The sequence below is a fragment of the Pelophylax lessonae genome, assembly GCF_965119305.1.
Source record: "Pelophylax lessonae genome assembly, chromosome: 2".
NCBI classification, from domain to species: domain Eukaryota; kingdom Metazoa; phylum Chordata; class Amphibia; order Anura; family Ranidae; genus Pelophylax; species Pelophylax lessonae.
This window is the reverse complement of record NC_138769.1, coordinates 713,112,984-713,138,797: the sequence shown is the minus strand read 5'-3', so window position 1 is coordinate 713,138,797 and position 25,814 is coordinate 713,112,984. Positions and strand designations below refer to the sequence as shown.

At 41.0% G+C, this 25,814-nt stretch overlaps 1 protein-coding gene across 4 annotated transcripts in view; it reads right to left on the bottom strand.

Annotated features, from left to right (window-relative positions):
* The window catches only part of TENM4 (teneurin transmembrane protein 4), a 1,723,986-nt gene that overhangs the window by 1,109,666 nt on the left and 588,506 nt on the right, over positions 1 to 25,814 (bottom strand). For all 4 annotated transcript variants that reach the window (XM_082246029.1, XM_082246030.1, XM_082246031.1 and 1 more), the window contains exon 4: positions 7,941 to 8,027. The gene's annotated coding sequence lies outside the window, so the exon portion shown is untranslated. The remainder of the gene's footprint in view (positions 1 to 7,940; positions 8,028 to 25,814) is intronic.

The following is a 25,814-nucleotide window of genomic DNA, read 5'->3' as shown; positions in this document are numbered from 1 at the left end:
TCACCAGGGCCTGGTATGGTTCAGAAGTGTGGGTGCACACTTGTCCCCCCTCTATCCTTTCTAATTAGGCTTCATGCTTGGATTAAGGGTCCAGCATACATTTTTAGGGGGACCTCACATATTTTTTGTTAAATGTCATTGATCTAATATGGCCATGTGGGCGTATTAGATCAGTGGTCCTCAACCCTGGCCTACAGGGCCCACTAACAGGCCAGGTTTGCAAGAAAACTGAAATACATCCCAGGTGATATAATTTGTTGCTCAGTGATTGCAGTACTCTAGTCTGCATCTCCTCAAGGTAATACTTAAAATCTGGCCTGTTAGTGGGCCCTGAGGACCGGAGTTGAGGACCACTGTATTAGATGATGATGATGCCAAATGATCTACGCCCATTCATGTACTGTACATGCAGCTTCAGAAATGGGATGCTCATAACATCATTTACCTGATAGGGCCATATGGCCCTATTAGGTCGATACCATTGACCTAGTATGACCACATGGCCATTTTAGGTCAATGTCATTAATCTAATATGTCCTTGTGGTCATATTGGGCCAATGATGTCATAAGCATCTCCACGCCTTTGTGTACCTGCACCTGGGGGTCAAACCGAAGCTCTTCTCTACTTGTCACTCTATAACAGGAAGTACCTAAACAAAGAATTAAATGACTGGATAACTAGGTCCTATTTTTTTGAAAGATGCAAATTTCAATATTGAAAATTACTTATGGAATTAAATTAACATGTTCTATGGAATGTTAGTGTAGTGCAGACACCTGTGGGGCCCCACTAATCTGCTCTAGGTTCTCTTCCCATTTGGGTGTACAATTAACCGGGCACACAACAACTCTAACAGTCTCACAACTCAATGACCAGACAATGAGGCAAGGAAGGTTTTTGTATGCTTTAATGCTTGTTAAACATAGTTTGGGTGAAGGGTGGGCTTTGGGATCCTCTGAATTTAGTGCACAAAGAAAACCAGAGGACACTCTCTGCCTTGTCTACACTCTTCAGAATAATTCTCCTCTTGGCAAACAATAGGGAGACAGCAACCCTGGGACTCCAAGCAAAGGGAAAGATCCCCATTATGTGTTACACTCCCTGTTCTTATGATACACCATAATCTACCATGCACCCCTTTCAATAACTTCAGACCCAGCTTAGAACATTTTTAAAATTTACTAAGAACTTCTTGTGGCAAGTCCAAACAGTACATTCCAGTGCAACACAATTTCAACCCACCAACTATCTGAACTGAAGCTGCCCAAGCATACCTTCCTCCAAAGCTTGGCAGGTTCTCCAATCTGCTGGTGTCCTGAAGGACTACTGGGCGCAGCAGCCCCTTCTAGGTATCCCACTTCAGTCAGGAGCAAGGAAGGAAAGAACTCCAGCCCTCCCCCTTCTTTTATGTCACAAGGTGGAGGGCAGGGCCAACAAAGCCCACAAAAAGGAGCCCAAACCTGGTTAACTCTTTCCCATCCTGGGCAGGTTATCTAACTCTCTATAACAAAAATCCCATCATAGACAACTTGCCTTGCAGTCACGAGCAAGATGGGAAAGAACTTCAGCCCCCCCCCCTTTTTTTTATGTCACAGGGTGAAGGGCAGGGCCCACAAAGCCCGGGAAAGGAGCCCAAACCTGGTTAACCCTATTATAATCCTGGGCAGACTATTTAACTCTCTATAACAAAAACTCACATTGTAGACAACCTGCCTTGGGTGCAGTAAGGAGCAAGGTGGAAAAGGACTCCAGCACTCCCTCTCTTTTATGTCACAGGGTGGTGGGCAGGGCCCAGAAAGCCTGGAAAAGGATCCCAAACCTGGGTAACCCTTTTCCAGCCTGGGCTGTCAAACTCTCTATAACAAAATTTCACATTATAAGCAACCTGCCTTGGTTGCAGTCAGGAGCAAGGTGGGAAAGATATCCAGCCCCCCACTCCTTATGTAACAGGGTAGTGGGCAGGGCCCACAGAGTCTGGGAAAGGAACCCAAACCTGGTTAACCCTTTCCAAGCCTGGGTAGGCTTTCTGACTCTCTTTAACACAAATTCACATGTTAGGCAACCTGCCTAGGTTGTAGCCAGGAGCAAGGCAAGAAAGAACTTCAGCCCTCCCCCTCTTTATGTCACAGGCTGGAGGGCAGGGCCACAAAGCCCGGGAAAGGAGCCCAAATCTGGTTAACCCTTTCCCAGTCTGGGCAGGCTATCTAACTCTTTATAACAAAAACTCAGATGGCAGGCAACCTGCCTAGGTTGCAGCCAGGAGCAAGGCAAGAAAGAACTTCAGCCCCCCCCCCCCTCTTTATGTCACAGGCTGGAGGGCAGGGCCCACAAAGCACAGGAAAGGAGCCCAAACCTGGTTAACCCTTTCCCAGTCTGGGCAGGCTATCTAACTCTTGTAGCCAGGAGCAAGGCAAGAAAGAACTTTTTCCCTCCCCCTCTTTATATCACAGGCTGGAGGGCAGGGTCCACAAAGCCCGGGAAAGGAGCCCAAATCTGGTTAACCCTTTCCCAGTCTGGGCAGGCTATCTAACTCTCTAAAACAAAAACTCACATTATAGGCAACCTGCTCACAAATCGAATCTAGGTGGGTGCTACATCAGCATTCCACAAATTCCCATACAACCTTATATATATAAAGGTTGCATAAGAATTTTTCATGATAGGGTTTGCCTCTTTAAGAGTGAACAATTTTGCTCAACCAGACTATTTACTACAAGCCCTTCTTCATTATAAACTACCTACCATTAGGCATGCAATCAATATCAATTTAAACCTTCCACTTTACATTCATACAGTAGAGAAATTTTGGCGGATGAGAATTTCCACACAATAATCTCTACCAACAAAGAGCATCTGTGCCAAGCTCCCTGCACTAAACAGAACTGGGATTACCTTTTGTTGAACTTGACAGCTGAAAGGTTTTGAGTGATTAATTACTTGGAGAATTGACGAGCAGAAGAAAATAATAAACAAAACACCCCTTCACATAAAAACAACACGAAAAAAAAACAACACAAACCGCTATTCATTTCAAAAAGAGTATACATTTTTATTTTTTTTAAAAGGAGACAAATTGGGTTGAGATTTACCGTACCGGCAAAACCGTTGCAAAGTTAACTTTGTCGGCAGCGACCATTAAAGGCAGGAAAAGAAAAAGCATATATGCAAATGTTATTACGGCGCAGGGGGGGAAATGGGCTGCAAACGGCAGTCAGAAACTGAAAGTTCATTGTCTTACTTTACAAAGGACGGATCCCGATTGAGCTGCGGTTGTCATCTAGTTTGCATACTCTTTCTTTGCCTTAATTGTCTTTACGCAGGAAACTTATCTGGTAGGCCATGGGAACTAAAAGGCAGGCCTTTGAACAGGCGAAGTCCAATTAAAGCCCAATTATCTGTCTTTTACCGTGCTTACATATTCTGAGAGGCAGAGAAGACTTAAAAAAAAATAATTAAAAAAAAAAAAAAGTGATCAGGGCTTGTCTACATTTCTCATAAAACGATGTGTAAAACCAGGGACGAATTCAGAGGAGACATTTATCTATTCAAGGACTGAAGTGGATGATCTGGAAAGTGCGACCGCTTTTTTTTTTTTTTTTTCAATTTCTTTTCTTCCTTTGGTGAGCAACGGCTTCCATCCGCCGCTGAAAAGTAAGATGTCATTGGAGTATGGCAGCGCAATCTAATGGGGAATGGGAAGACCCAAATAAACGGAGAGGGGACAGGTGTGGGGATTTTTATATTTAGGCTAGGGTCACACCTTGTGCATGTCGGGCATGCATGCAAAATTGGGCTGGCCTTTAGCAGATGTGTGGTGGTGTCATTATTTGTTAATAGTAACCCATGCATCTGTCAAAGTGCATGCCAAACCGCACTGTGATGTGCGGTTTGGTGCAGGGTGTTTCTCACAAATAGGGTAGCCCATTGAAATGAATAATCTGCCCTAAATGTGACACACAGGGACACATAGAAATGCATCTGCTCAGTTGCACCTGTATGGTGTGAAACTTGCCTAAAATTTACATTGCCAACCCTTTGAGCTGGTTTGCATGTGGATTCTAAAGTCATTACTGTAGACCAGAAGTCTATAAATTGCAGCCTGCAAGCCAGGGGCTTGCCTTTTTCCAGCCCTTAGGAACACTTATTCTTCTACTGATACAGAGTACCTACTCCTACAGAGTCTCCTACTGTCACCAACAGTGGGGCATATCTCCTTCCTTTGACACCAGTAGTAGGGCACTATTCTTCTCACTGAAACCAATAATAGAGAATACCTTCTTCCTCTGACACCAATGATGGGGCACCATTCCTTCCACTGACATCAACTACGGGGCACCATTTCTCCACACCTGACACCAACTATGGGGCACCATTCCTTCCACTGACACCAACTATGGGGCACTATTCTTCCCACTTACACCAACTATGGGGCACTTTTCCTTCCACTGACACCAATGATGGGGGAAAAACGTCCTACTTTGACACCAATGATGGGGCACTATTCCTCATACTAATACCAATGACGGTACCATTCCTTCCACTACTACCAAAGATAGAGCACAATTGCTCCCACTTACACCATTGATGGAGCACTATTCCTCCCACTGAACTTAATGATGAGGCACTAGTCTTCCCACTAATACCAACAATAAGGAACTAGTCCTCCCACTGATACCAATGATGAGGCACTATTTCTCCCACTGAAATAATTGATGAGGCGCTATTCCTCCCACTAATACCAATGGTGGGGCACTATTCCTTCAACTAATACCAATAATGGGGCACTATTCCTTCCAGGAATGCTAATGATGGGACACTATTCCTTCCACTAATACCAACGGTGGGGCACTATTCCTTCAACGAATACCAATGATGGGACACTATTCTTTCCAGTAATGCTAATGATGGGACACTATTCCTCCCACTAATACCAATGATGGGGCACTTATCCTCCCCCTGATACCAATGATAGGGCACTATTCCTCCCACTGATTGCAATGATGAGGCACTATTCCTTCCACTTATACCAATAATGGGGCACTATTCCTCCCATCAATACAGATTTTGGGTCACTATTCCTCCCACTTATACCAATGACGGGGCACTATTCCTCTCACTAGTACCAAAGATGGGGCACTATTCCTCCCACTAAAACCAATGATAGGACACTATTCCTCCCACTAATACCAATGATGGGGTACTATTCCTCCCCCTAATACCAATGATGGGGCACTATTCCTCCCACTAATACCAATGATGGTGCATTATTCCTCCCACTAATACCAATGATGGGGCACTATTTCTCCCACTAATACCAATGATGGGGCACTATTTCTCCCACTAATACCAATGATGGTGCACTATTCCTCCCACTAATAACAATGATGGGGCAGTATTCCTCCCATTAATACCAATAATGAGAGACTATTCCTCCCACTAACACCAATGATAAGGCACTATTCCTCCCAATAATGCCAATTATGGTGCTCTATTCCTCCCACTGATACCAATAATGGGACACGATTTCTTCCACTTATACCAATGATGGGGCACTATTCCTCCCACTGACACCAATGATGGGACACGATTTCTTCCACTGATACCAATGATGGGGCACTATTCCTCCTCCTCCTGACCACAAGGGTACTGCGTAACTTTTTTACTCTTACTAAACCACCAAGCCTGAGGTATTATCCACTTCCAGTGGCCACAGTCCACCTCTCCTAAAGTCTGAAGGACAGTAGACTAGCCCTTTGTTTAGAAGGTTTGGAGACCCCTGCTATAGACAGTCCAGTTAAAGGCTTGTTGTGTCACTTCCTCACCTTTAGGGATGAGCTCAGGTGTGTTCGGACATAAACCAGAACCTGCCTGAGTTATCTCGTCAGCAAGCCATCAAAGCCGACAGCCAATCATAGGCGGTGGAGGAATTCTTGATTTTTTGTTATGAGACACCAAATATTACTATTTTGCCTTGCCCAGTTTAATACTTTAGAACACTTCATGGTGAGAGACAGAGGGTACGAGCGGTACGGCTGACCCGGGTCAGTCTCAAAACTGCTAGTAAGAATAACAATTCAGGCAATTCAGTTTGAAAGCAACATAGCTAACCATGAATTCTGCTGTCATTATTTATCGCACACATTAACCTTGATACAAATTTCCCCCCTAAACCTCCCTATGCATTGCGTTGTCCTTAGGCCCCATGCACACAGGGCGTTTTTGCAGCTGCTTTTAGGAGCGCCAGACATTTTTTTTTTTTTGCAGCTTAAAAATGCCCCTCCATGTTATTATTCTATGGCCTCATGCACACACAGGCTCTTAGAAGCTCCAAGTGCCATGGGCGTTTTTAAGCTGCAAAAAAAACCCAGAGCCTGCACATTCTGAGCGTCAGAGCTGTAAAAATGTCTGGTGCTGCTAAAGGCTGATTAACGTTGCTTCACATTGCTAATACAGCGTTAAGCCACATTATATGTTTTTTTTTTATGTGAAAATCAATGGTTCCCTATGGGAGCCCATTGATTTGAATGGAAGTCGCATCACAAGTCGGATAAGGAGGACTTGTGGTGCGACTTGCGCTCTAAGGATCTTGAGGGGAAACTCCACGGCTTGGGGTCCCCCCCAAAATCCACACGCAGCCTGGCAGGCCAGGAAAGATGAGGGGACGAGCGAGCGGCCCCACCCCCCCTGGACCATACCAGGCCACACGCCCTCAACATGGGGGGGTGGATGCTTTGGGGCAGGGGGAGCTCTGCACCCCCCACCCCAAAGCACCTTGCCCCCATGTTAAAGTATATGTGAACCCTCACCCGGAAAAACTTGTTGCAAACAAAGAATTCCCCTTGTGGTTGGGACTTTTAAGGGCCGTACACACTTGACGAAAATCGGATGAAATATCCTCCAATTTTTCTCTGTCTTCTCAGCGTTCATAACCGTTTTTAGTTGACAGTGCATAAATGTTCATGAAATTTCTCGTCCGATTTTTCTTTTTTTTTGGCTCATTTGTTCCTAGACTTCCGGGTTGTCAGCAACTTCAGATCATGCGCGGTCTTTCGTATCCGATTTTTCACGGACGTACTGCATACACATTAAACGAAAATCGGTCATCTTGGGACGGACGAAAAAAAATTTGGTGTTTGTCCCTCCGTTTTTTTTCGTTCAAAATGTCGGCATCGGCTGCTGAAAGTTGTGTACACACTACCCGAAAATCAGACGATTTTACCTCAGATGGGAATTTTCGCCCGATTTTCTACTAGTGTGTACCCCACTTTAGGCACTAATTAAGTAAACTGTTATTTCTAAAATCCATGTTTATTTATAACAGTCAAATAAAAACATGTACAAACACTCATGTACAAGAGCATCATGTACAATCAAGAGAACTAACATTATATCAATACAAATGATGACTGCATGTGCAGATTGACGTCACGAGGACCCAACGCATTTGGGACTTGAGAAATTCCACAATCACATGTACATTATTAAAAACCCAATGTCACACCATCCACTGATCAAGCCTACATCAAGTGCCTGTATGTGCCTCTTAACAAAATGCCGTGTTGATATTTGGGATGTTGCACCTGGGCCCAACACTGAGTGGCAATTGAAGCCATAAGAGGTGGACTCTCTATTGGTCACATCCTATAACACCTGTGTTAAGCTGTCCTTCAGCAAGGAGATCTGTTCATGCCCCAGTGCTCAATCGCAAGTTTCCGGGGGATGCACATCCAAAGCTTGGTATATCCTCTAGTGGAAAAGTCCTGGAAGTCGCACATCTCTACAAAACCCCATAAGAAGGTGTATGACAACCTCGGCCGGGGGTTCCAACCAGGCCACGCCCCCCACGCTCAGGATGTCCTGCCATATTTAGGACAACGTAACGGATAGGGAGTTTTTTTAGGAAAAGTAAATAGCTGTAGTAACTCTTTCAGCATCTTACCTCTTCTTTGCTGTCTTCAAGAATAACCCATTAAACAGAGATGAAGCTTTCTCTTTGAATGATAAATGGGCGACTCCTTTCGTCTACCTGTCAGAGAGAAAGCAGAGGGGTTATTAATGTCATATTAACATAGAAGAAGAAAGAGGACCTTAACATGTGCCACATCCAGGTATTTCTTACAAAATATATATATTTTTTTTTACAAAATATTTGAAGGCAGGCACCCAGTCCTGCTAGTGGTGGATTTTAAAGGCACTCACATGCATACCAATTATCATTAAAAAACATTTCATTTATTAAACATATAAATACATAAAAGACATGATAGACATAATAATGGATAAAACCATCAACACAAAGGGTAATGTGTTGAATACATGTAAAATGGCGTATGCAAAACCTCTACATATGGTCTTCACATGAGAGGTATTGGTACGGCGTAGTGGTCGACGCGTTTCGCTTCATGCTTCCTCAAGACCAGCCACAACAATGCCATGTATATCTGAATACAGAACAAATATATCTGTTAGTCTTACATTACAAATTTTCTATTTTCCCGCTGATTAGCTCCAATCACAGCGGGAGAGGCGTACGTACATGTACATGATTTTGCGCAGCAGGGACGATCTGCCGCAGTTTATAAGCAGCAGGCTGTCTGGAACTGGTTAATTAACCGGACTTCCTTTTCTGAATGAACACAGTGAGTGATCTGTAGTGATCACTCCGGTTTTCATTCTTAACGGAAGAATTGTAAACTATGTTTACTGCAGGGTGGCTACAGAGAAAGGGACTGGGCAATCTCTGTCCTCAGTTTTTTTCTCTGTCTGAAATGTGAGATATCAGGGGTTTGTTTAGACCCTTGGTTTTTCACCAAAGATTTGTTCAGGTTATTTTTTTTTGTCAGGTTTTTTTTTTTCTATTAATGAATGGTGATATAGTAGTACCAGTCTATAAAACCGGCTTCTGGAAAAAGTTTTTGTCAGATTTATTTATTTTTAGTATTGAATGGTGGGAGCCAGTCTATACAACTGGCTTCTGAAAGAAGGTTTGTCAGCTTTTTTATTATTATTATTAATATTATTATTATTATTTTTTATTAATGAATAATGCTGTAGTAGTGCCAGGCTATACAACCAGCTTCTGGTTTGTCAGATTTTTTTCTTTTTTATAAAATTAATATTATTATTATTTTTTTTAATTAATGAATGGTGATATAGTAGTACCAGTCTATACAACTGGCTTCTGGAAAAACGTTTGTCAGATTTTATTTTTCCTAATGAATGGTGGGATAGTAGTGCCAATCTATACATCTGGCTTCTGAAAGAAAGGTTTGTCAGATTTATTTTTTGTTTGTTATTATTATTTTATTAATGAATAGTGATATAGTAATACCAGTCTATAAAACTGACTTCTGGAAAAAAAATGTGTCAGATTTATTTATTTTTAGTATTGAATGGTGGGATAGTAGTGCCAGTCTATAGAACTGGCTTCTGAAAGAAGGTTTGTCAGCTTTTTTATTATTATTATTGTTTTTTATTAATGAATGGTGCTGTAGTAGTGCCAGGCTATACAACCAGCTTCTGGAAGAAGGTGCAGGTCTATGCAGCCAGCTTCTGGAAGAAGGTTTGTCAGATTTTTTTCTTTTTTTTTTAATTAATATGATTATTATTATTTTTTTTTTAAATTAATGAATGGTGATATAGTAGTACCAGTCTATACAGCTGGCTTCTGGAAAAACGCTTGTCAGATTTTTTATTTTTTTTCTTAATGAATGGTGGGATAGTAGTGCCAATCTATACAGTACATCTGGCTTCTGAAAGAAAGGTTTGTCAGATTTTTTTTTTTGTTTTTGTTATTATTATTATTATTATTATTTTATTAATGAATGGTGATATAGTAATACCAGTCTATACAACCAGCTTCTGGAAGAAGGTGCAGGTCTATGCAGCCAGCTTCTGGAAGAAGGTTTGTAAGATTTTTTTTATTTTTTAGTTAATATTATTATTATTTTTAAATTAATGAATGGTGATATAGTAGTACCAGTCTATACAACTGGCTTCTGGAAAAAGGTTTGTCAGATTTTATTTTTCCTAATGAATAATAGGATAGTAGTACCAATCTATACATCTGACGACTGGAAGAAAGGTTTGTCAGATTTTTTATTTATTTTTTGTTATTATTATTTTATTAATGTATGGTGATATAGTAGTACCAATCTATACAGCCGGCTTCTGGAAAAAGGTTTGTCAGATTTTTTTTTTTTTTCTTAATGAATGGTGGGATAGTAGTGCCAATCTATACATCTGGCTTCTGAAAGAAAGGTTTGTCAGATTTTTTTTGTTATTATTATTTTATTAATGAATGGTGATATAGTAGTACCAATCTATACATCTGGCTTCTGGAAGAAAGGCTTGTCAGATTTTTTTTTTCCTTAATGAATGGTGGGATAGTAATACCAGTCTATACAACCAGCTTCTGGAAGAAGGTGCAGGTATATACAGCCGGCTTCTGGAAGAAGGTTTGTCAGAACTTTTTTTTTTTTTTTTCTTAATGAATGGTGGGATAGTAGTGCCAATCTATACATATGGCTTCTGAAAGAAAGGTTTGTCAGATCTTTTTTTTTTGTTATTATTATTATTATTTTTTTTTTATTAATAAATGGTGATATCGTAATACCAGTCTATACAACCAGCTTCTGGAAGAAGGTGCAGGTCTATACAGCCGGCTTCTGGAAGAAGGTTTGTCAAATTAGTTTTTTTTTTTTTTATTAATAAATGGTGGGATAGTAGTGCTAGTCTATACAACCCCATTTCGGAAGAAGTTTGGCATTTATTTATTGTATTTATTTATTTAAAATATTCAGGTAACAAGGAGAAATTCTCGTTTGGTATTTCCAGCGATGCAACTTTCAAACAAATGCAAAGGTAACTGGAGGTGTTGCTGTTTTCATGATTACATTAAAGAAATCTTGCTGCTATGGGAAATGACCCTGTTTTTCATTCTTATGCCCTTCGGTAAATTATCATTCCAAATGTATTGTACAACTCTTTTTGTAATGCATAAATAAAGCATAATTAAAGAGGACCTGACTGTTTTTTTAAGACCCATCTTTGGTTTCAAAAAACCTTCACATAGAAACTGAACCATAAAAGCAGTTTCCGCTCTCTTATCTTGCACATCACTATATAAATTCCAATGCAGTTCATTTGAAAAAAAAATGACATTTTTTCTTCTGTTTTATTATTAATTTGCAGGCCCATAGTAATAAAAAACTGTAGCATAAAAATGCATGTGCCGTGTTTTTTTTTTTTTTTCCCCGGACACATTTGGAACAAAGAAAATACAGAAATGTTTTATAAGGAAAGACAACACGAAGATAATTTAATGTGTTAAAGCACTTTAAACAAATGAACATTAATGTTCTAGAATGCTTTTTTTTTAAATTACTCTAACTCGTATTTTTGACTGATTGCTCCCTTGTTTACCTGATTACTGACTACATCCCTTTTTTAGTAAGCTGTACACATCAACCAGGCAAAGATAAATGAGGCTTTTATTTGATGGTAAAAGTTATTGGATATCGGTTCGACCCGAACATTGGCTGTTCGAGGTTCGTCTGAATTCCAAACTTTTTGCTGAAAAAGTTCGGAATTCGGCAACCAGAACCGACCAATATGCAATGGGACAGGAAATGGGCTTTAAAAGCCCGTGATTGGACCAGAACCATTAGTAAAAGCCAATTGAGGGGGCAGGAGAATGCTAGGAATGTGATTGGAGTGACTAGGGGGTCCATAGTCCAATCATTAGTGAATACACCCCCCAGTATATAAGATAGCCCCCGCCATATTCCTAGCATTGTAATACAGGGACATGGAAGAGAGTGGAAGCAGTTCTGTTACTTCTGCTTCAAAGTGTCATTTAGCATTTATTAGTGTGAGGAAAGGGATATCTAGTGTAGTTAGGGTGCTTTTTTACACTTTAGTTAGATGCAAAAATTTAGTTTCTGTAGGGAAAGTGTTAAGTGCCAGGGTGACCTTAACGTAGTGTAGGGTGAACTGACTCTGACTGCTATGGCAGGGTGACCAAACCCTTCTATTTCAGGGTAACCGCAATAGAAACAAGTTTGTTTCTATTAGGTCACTTACAGAACAGCGACATGGCTTCTCCCCTGTCAGCCTGCTTTTTGGCTGCAGGCGTTTGTAGGGCTTTTTTGAGGACATGTTTGGAGTCAGTCATGACATCTGAACTTCTGTATAAGGGTATATATACACACATACTTATATGTATATATACACCTAGACATATATAGGTGTGATAGTAGCAGAAATCTATGCTTGCGCTAATTAAATAATTAACACCAATATGGCTCCGCTCCTATCACACCTATATATGTGTAAGTGTATAAAAACATATAAGTATGTGTGTATATATACCCCTATACACAAGTTCAGATGTTTTGCCTGCCTCCAAAGACCCCAAAAAAATGCCCAAAAAAACGCCTGTGCCAAAAAAATAACACCCGGGTATTGCAAGCTTTTTTTTTTTTGGGCATTTTTTTGGGGTCTTTGGAGGCAGGCATGACATCTGAACTTCTGTATAGGGTTATATATATACACACACTTATATCTATTTTTACACTTACACATATATAGGTGTGATAGGAGCGGAGCCATATTGGTGTTCATTATTTCATTAGCGTAAGCATAGTGTTCTGCTATTTTCACACCTATATATGTGTATGTGTATGTATATATACCCCTACACAGAAGTTCAGATGTTTTGCCTGCCTCCAAAGTCCCCCAAAAAATGCCCAAAAAAACGCTTGCTACAAAACCAGCAAGATGTGAAAATAGCGGAGCCATATCCCTGTTCTATAAGTGACCTAATAAAAACAATCTTTTTTTTATGGTTCTAGACATGCCACAGAGCTGAAACTTCACAGGTAGACTTTTTAGACCCCCCAGACACTAAATCAAAAGACATTTTTTTTTTAATTTTTTTTTAATTTTTTCAATAATTGGCTCTCTATCAAAAATGACAATTTTTAAGAACTTTTTTTGTGTGTGATTAATAGTCCCTGGGGCATGACCCAGAACCCTAGGCACTTTTTAGGGGCATTTATTGGGTTTTAGGGCTTCAAAATGGTGTTTTTTGATTACCGAAGTTCGGGTCCCATTGATTTCAATGGGGTTCTGAAATCCGGGCCGAACTTTCGGGAAGTTCGGATGTTCTGGCCGAACCGAACTTTTGAAAAGTTCGATCATCCCTACCAGTGATACCATAAATGTACATGTTTTTTGTTGTTTGTACCTGTAGCAGGGCCAAGAAGCAATAGTGCACAATTTGTTTTTTTTTTTTTTTTTTTCTTTTTTTTTAGCATACCAAAAACATACTGACACTGGCAATAAAAAAAAAAAAAAAAACATTTTTTTCTTTTAAATTGTGATTAACCACTTGAACTCCAGAAGGTTTCTCCCCCCCTTCATGATAAGGCCATTTTTTGCGATGCTGCACTGCATTACTTTAACTGACATTTGCAAGGTTGTGCGGCGCTGTACCCAAAAAAAATTGATTGTCCTTTTTTCCCCACAAATAGAGCTTTCTTTTGGTGGTATTTGATCACCTCTGTGGTTTTTAATTTTGTGCTGTAAACAAAAATAAAACCGACAATTTTGAAAAAAAAAATTAAATATATTTTACTTTATGCTATAAAACACATTCAATAAAAAATTAAAAAAAAAATGAAATTTCTTCATAAATTTTGGCCAATATGTATTCTGCCACATATTTTTGGTAAAAAAAAATAATAAGGGTATCATCCAGCGCCCAGGGCAAAGTTTCCAAATGGCGCCCGCTTTCCCCATTTATGATGTACAAGCTTAGAGGGTCCTACACTCAGTAAACCATTGTGCGCAGGGCAACCGCCTCTCCCCCCCCCACCCCTTGTCCCGGCCCTGGGTATATTGATTGGTTTGTGCAAAAGTTATAGCGTCTACAAACGATGGGATATTTTTATGGAATTTCTTTCTTTATTTATTTATTTTTACTAGCAATGGCAGCGATCGGCGACTTATAGCGGGACTGCAACATTGCTGTGGACAAATCGGACGAAATATGCACTGTCACTGTACTAATGACCACTGGCTGGGAAGGGGTTAACATCAGGGGCGATCAAAGGGTTAAATGTGTTCCTAGGGAGTGCTTGCTAAGTGAGCGGAGGGTGCTTTAACTGTGGGAAGACAGAGATCCGTGTTCCTGCTTAGCAGAAACACAGGATCTCTATCTTCCCTTGTCACAGAACGGTGATCTGTCATGTTTACATCACAGCGGAAGTGGGACGCCGGCTGGCGCGTGTGCGCGCTTCATACCTGGAAGTGCAGAATGACGTACCTGTACGTGATTCTGCGCACAGGAGCCACTGCCCTGCAGTAAATGTACGTGGGGCAGTCAGTAAAGGGTTCAAAAATACTGACCCTGACCTTTGATCCTAACCTTGACCGTGACAGCAACCTAGATCAAGCCCTGATCCAGCTGTTATATCTTTATTATTTATTTATTTATTTATTTTTACTTCCCTTATTTTCCCTCTCCACTGACAAGGAGAATATGATGTTGATGATGAAGATGATGATGATGAACAATGTATTTTTTTCTCCATTCAGAAGAAGAAAGAGAATACATGGACGGGTTTTGCAGAGTGATGACTGATAGCCAGCCACAGCCTTTCACAGTGATCATGTGATCAGATGCCGGTCCTCCCGAATCCCTATAGTTAGCATGAGACCCAGAGCCCTTGTTCACAGCTTGGTCTCTGTTCTGGGAGAGCGCTTCCAGCACACACACGTGTGAGCATATAGGTGGTGCCTTGGAAGAAGGCCCACCACACGCTAAATACATACTTTTGCATTCCTAAACTTCTATTGTTTGAGTCTAAACTTTTTTTTCTTTGGGAGGGCGAGGGCATGGAAGGGTTTGGAAGAATTTGCCACTTAATATAAGTTTTGAGGACCACTGCTACGAAGCCATCCCACATTGCAACTTATATTTACCTTTCCCTCATGCCACTTTGTTCTCTGACAGAAGTGAATAAACACTGTAAGCTCAGAGTCAATCCCAGTTGGAGCTTACGCAAGGCAGAAGATCCTATCCCACCTCCAAGTGACAGCACTGGGCCAATCACCAGCTCTGCCGCATAGGAGAACTTTTCTTATGTTGCACATGTTACACACAGACCGCATTGGTCTAACAATTTGATCCCGGGTTCCATTCCTTGATAGGCACACAACAGCCAGAGACACAATGTTTCCCAATCACTTGACTCAGAACATTTTTTTTTGGAGTAGAACTTGGATAGGGTGAGCCTATGTATACTCCAGTAACAATAGACAAATGAGAAATCTAACTCTGCAATTCAGGGTAAAGGCACTCCCTTTGAAGCGTATAAAAATAAACACTACCAAACAGGAATTCCTCAACAGGAATACAGTCCTGAATGTACGTAGTAGCTAGTGGAGAGAAACTAAGGAAAGTCTTTAGATCCAGAAGGCTAGTACTCATTGTCTCCTAATATAAGTGCAGCCATTCTACACTCTAGCAGCCTGTGCCTGGGATCTTTAGGAGGTTTTCTGAGAATACTCCAGGAGGATAGAACAGAGGTCCCCCAGCCAAACCATAGCTGGGACCCCACAAAAGGTGCTTGCAGCTTCAAACAGACTTCCCAGGGATGCCACAGGCCTCAGTCTGGGTCTTACTTCCCCAGGAACAAGAGACCTCTGTTTTGAACTCTAGTCCATTTATACCCTCCTTAGCCCCCTGCTGGTCACCTGTCATATTAACCACGGTTTTGCCGGGGAGATGTTAGGCAGGCTGGGGCCATGATTCTCCCACCCACTATGTCCCAGGATCCCCTGGGAGACCGGGGGAAATAATTGAGCCTTTAACTACAGAGCCCAGAGCAGACCTAACTAGTCAAATACTCCTCTCCCTGATTATAGGGAGGTCATAAACTAAATTTAACAAACAGTAGCTATATGGGGCGCTACACACATATAATTAATAAACTCTAGAACAGTGATGGCGAACCTTGGCACTCCAGATATTTTGGAACTACATTCCCCATGTTGCTCATGCATTCTGCAGTGTATTGGAGCATCATGGGAAATGTAGTTCCAAAACATCTGGGGTGCCAAGGTTCGCCATCACTGCTCTAGAATGTGATAGCGGTGGGTAATAGGGGTGTCGGAAATCACTTGCACAATGGGAACCCTGTAAGGGTCGGTTCATACCAGAATCCTAGAGGAATGTGATCCACGCTCCTGTGCAATTCCTGTGCAATTCCTGTGCATTCCCCTACAAAGCGATATGACAGGCCATTCATTTGCAACTACCCACCCTAAAGCATATAAACTGAGATTACCAGAGACCAAATAAACGCACATCTACAGAAATGAATGCTTAGGCAGACTACAGCAGAACTAGCAGAACTATTCAATTTAGACTGGGGACTCTACTGCTTATAGTTCCTACATGTCTAGGATTTCACTTCCTTATCTGTTTACAGGAGAAGAAGTGAAGGGAAATCTCCCCAATGGGACACTGGGATTTCAACTCTTCCCAACTCTGTCCAAAACCCAAAATAAAGTTTTAGCTTAAGATAAACTTTAATGACGATATGTTACAGTCAAGCTCTCTTTTTCCTAACAAATCAGACATCTCTGGGTGATCCATTCAGCATTGAGGGAAGTTTGTGCTTTCAGGATTCTCACAAAACCTTATTTTCAGACTCTGTACCTTGTTACGCAATTCCCAGGTGTATTACAAGGGAAGGCCTCTATTAACTGCAGCCACAATGCTAAAACTCGGAGAAAGTCACTTTGTACGACAAATACAAGACCAAATGTGAACGGCAAGTGGCAAAAACACGAGATTTACCCTGAGAATGTTCTCATTATTTTGTTCTCCTGTGGAGGACACAAAGCTAAGTGTTGGCTAACCTTAAATGATCTTCGTTAAATTGCAAGCCTGGACCAAAACAGCTGGGAGCAGGCAAATGTATTTTGCAGGGCAGAAGACACAAAGTTCTATCCTCTGTAAACTTTTCTGAAGGGTACTAAACTGAAAAATAAAGATGTTAAGATTCTCTATGTGACAGACAACTGTTTTCTCTGAAAGAATGTTTCCAGTTGAAAATAATACAAAGAAGCTTTTAATTCAATCATGTAATTCTTCTAAAGTCGTAATAAACATAGAGTTCTGCTGTGTGATTTCTGTGCTTGGCATTTGGAAGCAGTAGGAACACAGGAGACATGTTTGCTGTACTGCTCAGAATCCAACATAAAACTCCCATGGTTTAGAGAAATCCCAACATTTTGCCCATTCAGTGCAAAGGATACCCCCCCCCCCTCCCCACCCCATTACACTTACACTAACTTCTCTTGTACTCCACTCCTCCATCAGAGAGGAGTCAATAATCAAACCTTGTGTAAGCTCCTTGTTGGATGGTGTCGGAACTTCCACATGGATGATGATATCTTTCCTTTCCTTGTATGACGGTGTTCAGCCTTGACAATTTGCCACTCAGGCTCAAGAACTGGGTGAAGGGGCCATGCTCCCCCATACCTAGAAGCACTGAATATTTTACGAGGACTCTGACGGGGCAACAGAGTTGTGAGGAAGTGTTACGAATTTGTGAAGGTTTGAGCTTTCAAGTGTGTGGAGATTTGAGCTTTTAAAAAACTCTGATCAGAGACCATTCTGGGCAAAGTTATAGGTCTCTATAAACCACACTTTTCCAACCAAAAGTCTCAACAGTTTGGACTCCCTAGAGCAGTAGCCTCCAAACTGTGACCCACTGGCCAGATGTGGCCCTTTGCTTGCCTTTGTGCAGCATTCCATCCACTCACACCAATAATGGGGCATCATTCCTTCCACTTACACCAATGATGGAGCACCCTGCCTCCCACTGACACCAATGATGGGGCACTACTCTTCTCTTGAATATCAACAATAAGGCACCATTCCTCCCACTGATACTAAGAAAATGGCACTATCCCTCTCTCCAATCAAAAGTCTCAACAGTTTGGACCCCCTAGAGCAGTAGCCTCCAAACTGTGACCCACTGGCCAGATGTGGCCCTTTGCTTGCCTTTGTGCAGCATTCCATCCACTGACACCAATAATGGGGCATCATTCCTTCCACTTACACCAATGATGGAGCACCCTGCCTCCCACTGACACCAATGATGGGGCACTACTCTTCTCTTGAATATCAACAATAGGGCACCATTCCTCCCGCTGATACTAAGAAAATGGCACTATCCCTCTCTCCAATCAAAAGTCTCAACAGTTTGGACCCCCTAGAGCAGTAGCCTCCAAACTGTGACCCACTGGCCAGATATGGCCCTATGCTTGCCTTTGTGCAGCATTCCATCCACTAACAACAATAATGGAGCATCATTCCTTCCACTTACACCAATGATGGAGCACCATTCCTCCCACTGACACCAATGATGGGGCACTATTCCTCCCACTGACACTAATGATGGGGTACTACTCTTCTCTTGAATATCAACAATAGGGCACCATTCCTCCCGCTGATACTAAGAAAATGGCACTATCCCTCTCACTAAAACCATAGATGGGGCATGATTTACTCCCGCTGATGCCAGGGAGCTATGCAGATTTTTTTTTCTTAGTAATTCTCCTTTAAAAACCACCACAATGCCCCTACCCTCCTATGCACCGTTTAATATTCCACTTATGTTTCAAGAAACTTACTGATTGCAGTACAGGTTTTTTTTTTTCTTCTTTCTAAATCAATGTTTTATTGTTCCAATTCTTTCTCTAATGTCATATGCCTATGTTCTCAAATGTTTCATAAACATTTAATAAAAAATAGATGTTTGACAAATAAAAAGCAATCTTAAGATATATTCCAGTTTATTCGCCCACTTATGGAGTGTAGAACTGTCAATTTGTTGTTAAATATCTCGCAGACGTTTCCTGTGGCGTGCTTCTGAGTAACGTTTGCAAACTGATTTGCGGTGCTATTAACCAAATAATCTCCCTATAAAAATAAATAAGTGCCAAATATCTCAGTGGGTTCTTTTTCACCTTTTTTTGTCTTTTAAATAACAATGTAGGAGTTAGTACAAAATCTTAAGGCACCAAAGTTGAAAATGGGGTTGGCAAGGGTGTCCAAACTTTCTAAACTAAGGGCCAGTTTAGGGGGGGGGGTGGAGTGGCCAGTGGGAATGGAAAATGCTCCAGCATCAGAGGGAGTAAATAAAATTACTTAGTGCCTATAGACAGTAGAAGGAGAAATATTGTCCTATCAATGGTATTACTGGGAGGAATAGCATCCCATCATTCGCATTACTGGGAGGAATAATGCCCTATCATTGGTATTACTGGGAGGAATAGTGCCCCATCATTGGTATTATTGGGAGGAACGGTGTCCTATCATTGGTATTCATGGGAGGAATAGTGCCCTATCGTTGGTATCAGTGGGAGAAATAGCATCCCATCATTGGTATTACTGGGAGGAATAATGCCCTATCATTGGTATTACTGGGAGGAATAGTACCTCATCATTGGTATTACTGGGAGGAATAGTGCACTAGGGAATAAAAATGGAAGGGGCCAAAGAAAAGCCTCTGAGGAACGGCTGCATAAAGGGATGCTCAGACCAACTTTGTGTAAATAATCAAAAATTCTTTATTTAGGATCAAAGTGACACATTGTCTAAAAATTACCCCCAACATAGGGGAACAGTGTACAAAACATAAAGAGATACAGAAAATAACCTGACCACACACAAGACATAAAGCCAAGAAAATCACACATACAAGGCCGGCCTCACACATACACTGGAAGATCAGACCAGCAATGACCGGAGTAAGCTGCATACATTCCAACCGGGAATATCTGAATGCTGCTATCTCATCGGTCTGCTGGTCGGCATGCCACAATTGTGTAAAGTACCTGGTATGATTAATAACCAATATAGCTGCACCAATGGTTCAAAAGGTTAAGAACTTCATACTTTAAACTCTAATTTTGTCAACCCTATGATTCAAAATGTGCTGTGAACTATTGCAATGCAATGCAGATCTAAACATATACACTTCTACTTTCATTGAGAGGCATATAGGCTCTAAATTTTCAACATGATTTCACCATGGAAGAGGGAAGCGTCTAGAGGAATGTCTGCACACCAATTAGTATAAACTGTAAATAGAGCCAGTCCTTGACATGGATGATGGCTAGTATCTTGAAAAAGATGAAGTTCAGATCCTCAAGTAACTCTTGGTTTGCACAGTCGGGCCAACTTGGAACCCCTATGACAGAGAGTCTCTTGCTGTAATAGTGAATGGGGGTGCGGGAGCAAGGGAGAGACGCAGTATGATGGAGAGGACTGCGCGGGCTCACACCATACATAGGCTGTATCCCATACTGGTCAATTGTGCCATTGGCCTGGTAACGGCCGATTGGCATATATCCACTGTATAACTGGGTCAGCTTGGTGGTCACGGCCTTTTCTCTATCCCCTTTATAATGAATGCTTATGCTCACCATGCACTGGAAGTCTTGAATGGAGGGACATCTGCACAACTCCTTGGGGTAATTTTAAAGTGAAGGCCCAGACATTAAGGATTCCGCTCCGACATGCCACGAGGGGATGGCGTGTTCCGGAAATTGCAGGGGAACAACGCTATAGACGGAGGCTGGAACGCAGCGGTGGCTCTTCCGGGTAGTGTGTTGCCGGCGTGTGACGTCAACGCGTTTCGCGTGCGTGACGCACGCTTCGTCAGGACAATAGTGCACTATCATTGGTATTACTGGGAGGAATAGTGCCCTATCATTGGTATTACTGGGAGGAATAGTGCCCTATCATTGGTATTACTGGGAGGAATAGTGCCCCATCATATGTATTACTGGGAGGAACAGTGTACTATCATTGGTATTACTGGGAGTAATAGTGCCCTATCAATGGTATTACTGAGAGGAATAGTGCCCTATCATTGGTATTACTGGGAGTAATAGTGCCTCATCATTGGTATTACTGGGAGTAATAGTGCCCTACCATTGTTATTACTGGGAGTAATAGTGCCCCATCATTGGTATTATTGGGAGGAACAGTGTCCTATCATTGGTATTTGTGGGAGGAATAGTGCCCTATCGTTGGTATCGGTGGAAGGAATAGCATCCCATCATTGGTATTACTGGGAGCTATAATGCCCTATCATTGGTATTACTGGGAGGAATAGTGCCTCATCATTGGTATTACTGGGAGGAATAGTGCCCTATCATTGGTATTACTGGGAGGAATAGTGCCCTATCATTGGTATTACTGGGAGGAATAGTGCCCCATCATTTGTATTACTGGGAGGAATAGTGCTCCATCATTGGTATTACTGGGAGGAATAGTGCTCCATCATTGGTATTACTGGGAGGAATAGTGCTCCATCATTGGTATCAGTGGGAGGAATAGTGCCCTATCATTGGTATCAGTGGGAGGAATAGTGCCGCATCATTGTTATCAGTGGGAGGAATAGTGCCCTATCATTGGTATCAGTGGGAGGAATAGTGCCCCATTGTTTGTATTAGTGGGAGGAATAGTGCCCTATCATTGGTATTACTTGGTGGAATAGTGCCCTATCATTGGTATTAGTAGGAGGAATAGTGCCCTATCATTAGTATTAGTGGGAGGAATAGTGCCCTATCATTGGTATTACTGGGAGGAATAGTGCCCTATCATTGGTATCAGTGGGAGGAATAGTGCCCTATCATTGGGTTTACTGGGAGGAATAGTGCTCTATCATTGATATTACTGGGAGGAATAGTGCTCTATCATTGGCATTACTGGGAGGAATAGTGCCCCTTCATTGGTATTAGTGGGAAGAATAGTGTCCCATCTTTGGTATTAGTAAGAGGAATAGTGCCCCATCATTGGTATTAGAGGGGGGGGGGTAGTGTCCCATAATTGGTATCAGTGGGAGGAATAGTGCCCTATCATTGGTATTACTGGGAGGAATGGTACCCCATCATGGCTATTACTGGGAGGAATAGTGCCGCATATTTGGTATTAGTGGGGAATATAGTGCCCCATCCTTGGTATTGGGGGGGGGGGGGCAAGGTCTGAAAGCCATCAGGTGATATATATAGTCAGGTGTGCAACATCATCACTGAGCGACGCCCAGGCAGCAGACAAGTGATGATGCAAACAGAGTTTATAAAAGACAGCAGTCTGCACACGTCCAAGATGGCTGCCAAAAGGAAGGCAATGTAAGACCTTGACAGTACCCTCCCGTCAACGGCCCGTCCTCCAGCGGACTACAATTGAGGTCACCAACCTTTGTGAGCAGTCTGGAAGAGGTGACAGTCTGCACACAATTATAACTATCACTGTAAGAAAAAAAAAGAGGTGACACATACGAATTTCAGCTCAATTTTTTTTATTTTTGGGCAATCAAAGCTTGCTTGAGTTCTGAGTTAACAACTGAAATTCAATTATGGAAAATAACACTGAAACAAAAGACGCCATACCGACTAATGAACCTTTTCTCAGCTGTAAAACAAGCCGTCCACCGAGCGGAGATCTCCCCACAGCAACAAAAGCGGCAAAACATTCATTTAACGATCACAGCTGCTTCCTTCTCACATATAAACGCATTGATGAACCACCATTGATCGCTTTAACCTTGGCGCTATTTGCTTTTCATTTGTTTTTAAATAACAATTGCTCTTTTCAAGCCACACGGTGCGGGAACATTACCATTCGCTGAGCTCAGCACTTTTCTGACGCAAATTTAATAAGCTCATCAGTTATATGTAAAAAAAAAAAAATATTGGCAGCCAATCAATGACGGGTTTAGGAAGCCACAGCTGGAGCTTACAACCGACCCTAGATTATCTATGAGACCTGATATAGTATAAGTGCTGAACTGGCAGAAAGAGGCTATACAGGTACCTCTGTTGTCACAGATACTCTCCAGTTGTGAATCACTTCCGCGGGAGAAGGTAACAAATCTATGAAATGGGATACATATTGAAGATGCCTATTTTTAGAGTTGTGTACAGTCGAAAAAATGATTTTAACCCTCAAAAGGACCAGGGTAATTTTTAAATTTCAGCTATGGGCCCAATGACTCGGCAATGTTTTATTATAGTGAAGATATACATATATTATTTTGTGGGTTCAAAATGTTTTTTTAGTGGAAATACAATTTTATTTTATTTTAATATTATTATATTTTTTATTTCATTATATTTTGAACACAAAAATAGGAAAAAAATAATATTTTGAAACAGTCCGACGGCTGATTTTAAGGTTTAAAACAATTATACAACCCAATTCCAAAAAAGTTTGGACACTGTACCAATTGTGAGTAAAAAAGGAATGGACTAATTTACAAATCTCATAAACTTTTATTTCATTCACAATATAATATAGATAACATATCAAATGTTGAAAGTGAGACATTTTGAAATGTCATGCCAAATATTGGCTCATTTTTCATGAGAGCTACACATTCCAAAAAAGTTGGGACAGGTAGCAATAAGAGGCTGGAAAAGTCAAATGTACATATAAGGGACAGCTGGAGGACCAATTTGCAACTTATTAGGTCAATTGGCAACATGATTGGGTATAAAAAGAGCCTCTCAGAGTGGCAGTGTCTCTCAGAAGTCAGAATGGGCAGAGGATCACCAATTCCCCCAATGCTGCAGCAAAAAATAGTGGAGCAATATCAGAAAGGAGTTTCTCAGAGAAAAATTGCAAAGAGTTTGAAGTTATCATCATCTACAGTGCATAATATCATCCAAAGATTCAGAGAATCTGGAACAATCTCTGTGCGTAAGGGTCAAGGCCAGAAAACCATACTGGATGCCCATGATCTTCAGCCCCTTAGACGGCACTGCATCACATACAGGAATGATACTGTAATGGAAATCACAACATGGGCTTAGGAATACTTCCAGAAAACATTGTCGGTGAACACAATCCACCGTGCCATTCACCGTTGCCGGCTAAAACTCTATAGGCCAAAAAGAAGCCATATCTAAACATGATCCAGAAGCGCAGGCGTTTTCTCTGGGCCAAGGCTCATTTAAAATGGTCTGTGGCAAAGTGGAAAATGTTCTGTGGTCAGACGAATCAAAATTTTAAGTTCTTTTTGAAAAACTGGGACGCCATGTCATCCGGACTAAAGAGGACAAGGACAACCCAAGTTGTTATCAGCGCTCAGTTCAGAAGCCTGCATCTCTGATGGTATGGGGTGGCATGAGTGCGTGTGGCATGGGCAGCTTACACATCTGGAAAGGCACCATCAATGCTGAAAGGTATATCCAAGTTCTAAAACAACATATGCTCCCATCCAGACGTCGTCTCTTTCAGGGAAGACCTTGCATTTTCCAACATGACGATGCCAGACCACATACTGCATCAATTACAACATCATGGCTGTGTAGAAGAAGGATCCGGCTACTGAAATGGCCAGCCTGCAGTCCAGATCTTTCACCCATAGAAAACATTTGATGCATCATAAAGAGGAAGATGCGACAAAGAAGACCTAAGACAGTTGAGCAACTAGAAGCCTGTATTAGACAAGAATGGGACAACATTTCTATTCCTAAACTTGAGCAACTTGTCTCCCCAGTCCCCAGATGTTAGCAGACTGTTATAAAAAGAAGAGTGGATACCACACAGTGGTAAACATGGCCTTGTCCCAACTTTTGAGATGTGTTGATGCCATGAAATTAAAAATTAACTTATTTTTCCTTTATAATGATACATTTTCTTAGTTTAAACATTTGATATGTCATCTATGTTGTAATCTGAATAAAATATTAAAATTTGAAACTTCCACATCATTGCATTCTGTTTTTATCCACAATTTGCAGTGTCCCAACTTTTTTTGGAATCGGGTTTGTAATTGCTGTAAATAAAAAAATAAATAAATAAAGAGTGCAAATTTTATTATACAATTTGATCAGTTTGGGGATAAGAGTGGTAGTTGTGGTGAATGCAGCAAAATTACATTTTATTTTCTATATATTTTGATGACAAAATAAGTCATGGAAAATACAATTTTTTGCATTATGAGCAGTGGAGGGTTTAAAATAATTTGAATTGCTGTAAATAAAATGGGCCAATTTTATTATACTTCTTGTCCGGTTTGGGCAATCATGGTTTGGGCAGCCATACCTTGGCTCCATCATCACCTTGAAAGGAGTCACTGCCAGCGACTATGTACAAATTTTGGCCAACCATGAGCACGCCGTGGTGCAGAAATTGTTTCCCGAAGACAGCGCCATTTACTAAGACCATAATCCTCTGATTCACACAGCGGGTGTTGTCAAATTGTGGTTTGACGAGCATTCAGACTGGACATGTGCGAAACGAAAAAATGTATTTAGTTTTTATTTCAATTCGTTAGTTAAAAAAAATTAGATTAGTTAAATTAAGTTAAAAAATTAGATTTGTTAAATTTAGTTAAATTAGTTAAAGTTTATTTGTTTTCAAAATAGATTCTAATTTTCTGAAATTTGATCTAATTTAATTAAATTTGACCAAACTTTAACCAAAATTATTTCTATTTTATTCTATTCTATTCTGTTGAATTCTTTTCTATTGCTTTTTCTATGCTAATCTATTCTATTCTTTTCTATTCTATTTTTTCTATTCTATTCTTTTGTATTCTATTATGTTCTATTCTTTTATTTTCTCTTCTAGTCTGTTGTGTTTTACTCTATTATTTTCTGTTCTATTCTATTCTTTTTTTCTATTCTATTTTATTATATTATGTTCTGTTTTACTCTGTTCTGTTCTATTCTATCTTTTATTTTCAATTCTGTTCTGTTTTACAATATTCTT